Source organism: Pygoscelis adeliae, unplaced genomic scaffold (genome assembly GCF_000699105.1).
Source record: "Pygoscelis adeliae isolate BGI_AS28 unplaced genomic scaffold, ASM69910v1 Scaffold83, whole genome shotgun sequence".
Taxonomy (NCBI): Eukaryota; Metazoa; Chordata; class Aves; order Sphenisciformes; family Spheniscidae; genus Pygoscelis; species Pygoscelis adeliae.
The window spans coordinates 1,529,198-1,533,603 of NW_008824467.1; the positions used below are offsets into that span (position 1 = coordinate 1,529,198).

General features: G+C 43.4%; 1 long non-coding RNA gene across 1 annotated transcript in view; it reads left to right on the plus strand.

Annotated features, from left to right (window-relative positions):
• LOC103914460 overlaps positions 1-3,856 on the plus strand; it is a 27,324-nt gene extending 23,468 nt beyond the window's left edge. The window contains exon 3 of the long non-coding RNA XR_663469.1: positions 3,324-3,856. This is a non-coding gene — a long non-coding RNA (uncharacterized LOC103914460). The remainder of the gene's footprint in view (positions 1-3,323) is intronic.
• Positions 3,857-4,406: the final 550 nt, after the last annotated feature.

The window sequence follows — 4,406 nt, forward strand, 5'->3', positions numbered from 1 at the left end:
TTCCCCGGCACCGAGGTCAGGCTGACAGGCCTGTAGTTCCCCGGATCCTCCTTCCAGCCCTTCTTGTAGATGGGCGTCACATTGGCCAGCCTCTAGTCGTCTGGAAAACCCAAAATCGTTTGGGTTTTCAAAATAACTCAATGAATTAATGGGAAAAGTCCATCTATGTTTACTAAACATGAAGAAACCGCCACCTAAAGATGGAAGAACTCTGTAGAAAGTACTCACCAGGTTTTTCTAGGTCTTCCCTGCCTTTTCATCCGGAATAAACAAGTCTCTGGTGAAATTTTGAAAGACTATTTAAACGAGCTTTGTTGTTATTATTATCAACTAACTTGGAATTAGTCAGTAATCTGTCCATTTTTGGGAAAATATTCATGACTTGCAAAAGACTTAGAAAATGCTGGGCAAATATTCAGAAATTCAATAATTGCATGAGTGTCCGAAAAGAGTGAATTTGTCTGTAAACTGGTTCATAAGATTAGTAAATCAATCTGCACACCTAAGTGTAGCTTTGAGGATGGAACTTCTGATTTTTATCACACAATTATGATTGTGCAAGGGCTTATGAAAACTCGTTTGAAAATGCATTGGACTGGCCTTTAGTCCAAACTACGCCCATGGTCTAATTCATTATATTTTGAGCTGTCAGTCAGGTGGATGCCAAAAGCAAAAACACCTGCAGCTTCAGAACGGTGAAGGAAAGAGAATATTCCTATGTAAGTCATACCTGCTTAGAAAAGCAAGAGGGAGCACCACTGAGAAGCCTATGCAGATGATGAACTTTCTGCCTTCCCTGTCTGCTTCTATCTGACCCTGTCTAGGAGGTTCCTGCTTGAGGTTACACCTGCAGTCTTGTTCATGTCTTAACAATTTCTGAGGATTTTTCATTCATATTCTAGGTGCTGTAATGGAGTAGAAAATGTATGTGTGGCTGAACTGTGGCATGAAATCTCTAGTATCCAAGGAAACAGAGAATGCACATGGGCAACTCATCTTGTAAAAAGCTAAACCAAATTATCTGTATTGTCCAAGGGACTTATTTTCTCACTCAGATAAGCCAGTGTAAGAGTATTTAAAATGTCAGAATGGAACCCACACTGCAAAATATAGATCCTTATCTCAAGCACCCTAGTTCTTAACAGGGTTGTCATCTGCAGGTGTAATTTTGGCCTATTAAAATCACAGGGATGAATCACAGACCCATTATTTGTCTCCAAAAACCTGATTATCTCTCAAGATGAGATATTGATTGCAGACAGCTTGGGACTAGACATATTTTCTTGCAGGTTGCTAGTTTATGCCTGCCAGTAATTATAGGAAATTATAATTAGGTGGTTAGGCAAAAAATGAGATGTACTAGAGTGAAATACTGAAATACTATTCGGTAATCTCAAAGGAACCACAAAAGGAAAATGTCCCCTCATGTTTTCACTACAGTTTACCTGCTGCCACCCAGAAATGAGAACCGCTGAAGTACTAGGAAAAATGTTTCTGTCTGGAGCTTTCCATTGCAGCAGGGCGCTCGTGTTATGAATTAAAATGGGAAGAAACTTTTAGGCAAACGGTGTGGATAGCTGTCTCCTTTTGATCTGTTTTGTGTAGCCAAGCAAAGCCTGTGTAATGCTTTTTGTTCTGTTGCTTGCTTTATATATATATATGTAAAGCCAGTATCATTATCCACAGTTGCTATTTCAATGAATAACCAAATGCAGACAAACCCTTAGGCATAGTGGAGAAGGGCCAAAATGGGGTCCAGAAGCTGTGTGTTAGTCTCCACAGCTTATTTTTAGAGTTAGGGAAAAAAGGAAACAAGAACAAATGTAAAATCTTAATGATAATCAGTGTAAAAGAGAGGTGTATTCCATGTTTTAAAGTGTTGTGCTTTGGTATTGCCCCACAGCATGCACTCGCTGTACACATGGGACTGCATACACACACTCATGAGCTCTGGCGGGCCGCCTGAGATTGGCCTAGACAGTTCAAATTTGCCATAGATAGATTCTGAGGTCCAGGGGAGAGATTATAGTCTACTGAGAGTCCAGGTTGCCCAAGTACATTATGGCTTTTTGTGGTGTCACCTATTGGGTGAGAAGTGGACAGGGCTAGAGCTGCCCAGCCTTGGGTCTAGGCAGACCCGGCAAGTTTAAATGCGTACGTATACCTGTGCATGTGCACATATACACATATACTCCTCTCAAGCAGAGAGCAGAAGACAAGGCTAAATGGGTCTGAATATAAATGTAGTATTTATATAGGCACAAAAATTGCACTGGCTTCAGTGGGAGGAGGGTCAGTAACCCCTAACACTGGAGCTGGAGCGGTGCACCTCTGTGCACAGTCCATCCAGACTGTGAGGAGTCATGTAGACCCCTAGGAAGGCTGCAGCCTGACAGACAAACGATGCCTGGTGACAAGGTAGCAGTCTGACTCTCCGCTTGCAAGCAAAGGCAATTAATTGCTAGACCTCCCCAGTGTGAGGGAAACCTGAGCATCTACTGAGGCGTGGGAATTTACGAGGAGATAGAATACACCTTTGCAATTTTAATGACTTTAAAGTAAATCCCATTATTCTGGGAGGGGGGGATGTTTAATCAATGATTTTTGCTGATCTGGGCTAGGTTCTACTTTATTTACAGAAGGATAAAACGGAGGTCCACACTGCACAGCCAAGACTTTCTTGGTCAGTACTCAGTCCAGTGACCAGCTCCAGCAGCTGCAGTGGACACTGACACCTAAAAGCTGCACCAAAATGTGAAATTAAACAAAAACAATTAATAGTTACCCCAGGGAATTTGCTTGACTTAGCCAGTGTATGAGAGAGTAAAAAAAATGACCTGTTGCGAAGACCCACTTTGACAGCCTGTGCTGGGACCAATTCCGCTCCTGGGTGCATAGTGCGCAGTGACAGAAGCTGGTAAGCTCTACTTTTAAAACAATAATACCTAAGGAATCACGTGACTGAGAAACTCCTGCTCATGTTTAACTGTGTTGCAAAGGAGAGATCATTTCTGAGAAGAGCAACCAAATTCACCCAGAGGTGGCCGACAAGAGTTCATTTGAGACCAGACCATTCTGGCACTCCTCTCCAAGTGAGTGGTTTCAAGACATGGGGGACAGCTTTCTGTGTCCCAGAACACTTTTAATAGATATGGTAGGAGGCCTCACCTCTATTGAAGGCTATTTCCCTCATTTTCAGGGTGTTTCCAACCGTTTATTGTCATCATTCAGCCCTTTCTCTCAGTTCTGCAGCCAGGAAAAAGGACAAATGGCCCCGAATTAAGGGTGGTCTCCACTATGTCATCATTTATCCATTTCTACAGTCCACTACATCTGACGGTATAGTCTGAGGTGTGTGGTGAGACCCTGGTGCGAAGTGCAGCCCATCAGCCCACGAAGCACTTGTCTGTCAGCCTTTGAACATATGAACCCAGAAGAAAACCATGCAGAAATGCCTCTGAGGATGCTGGCAGCAACCGCAGCACCTTTGCACTGTGAAAAGACGCAGCATTGGTACTGCTTCAAGGCGCTGTTCTGTGGCAGCAGAAGAGATGAAGCCAAGGAGCCAAGAATCCTTGTGCGCCATCCTTCTTGCCACATCTCTCCTCACTTGGTGCTTCAAGAGGTGCGAGCACAGCCAGAGGCTTCACGTTGCTTTCTGCTCTGACGTGAGCATCTTCACAGGAGCTGACCCCTGAGCAAACCTCAAAGGAGGGGTATGAGCTGTAGCATAGCCTTGTGACTGGTGCAAATGAGCACTGGTGAGCTGAGATGTTTAAGAACTGCAGGACCCAGCAGAATAATATAATCGGCTAGAAAAAATATCAAGAGATTAAAATAAAGCTTGGGCTCTTTTTAGTTGCTGTCTCATTTTTTGACCTTTAGAGCAACATTCAAGTTGTATTTTCTAGCTTTTCTTCACATCTGTGACAAGTAGAAATATACTTATTTTCTCTTTTTTAAAAAGAAGAAATAAAACTACACTGTCATTATTTAAACCCCTGCCTCATCGTGAATAAGGCGAAATTCAGGTTCGAATTCTGAGACGGGTAGGAAATGCCCTTCTCACTTGTCATGCCTGCAGGCCACCCTTGCAGCAGAGCACTGTCACCTGCGCTCTTCTTAACAGTTGCTTCACCTTTCCAAGTAAAAAGCCAAGTACCTGCGCTGTGCTCTCATGAACTGAGATGATGGGCAATCCACATAATGGAAGAGAAACATTTCCCATGTTTCTGTTTTCCCCCATCTGTTTTATGATGCAGAGGTTTATTCCTTCGTCTCTCCCACCTCCTCACTGACTGCTCCTTTGAGAGTCTGCAGCATCTAGCTGGGCTTTCACAGCTGGAAAGAGGCGTCGGCTGCAGACAAAACCACCATGCTGTCCAAAATGACTTTATTGCTTCTTG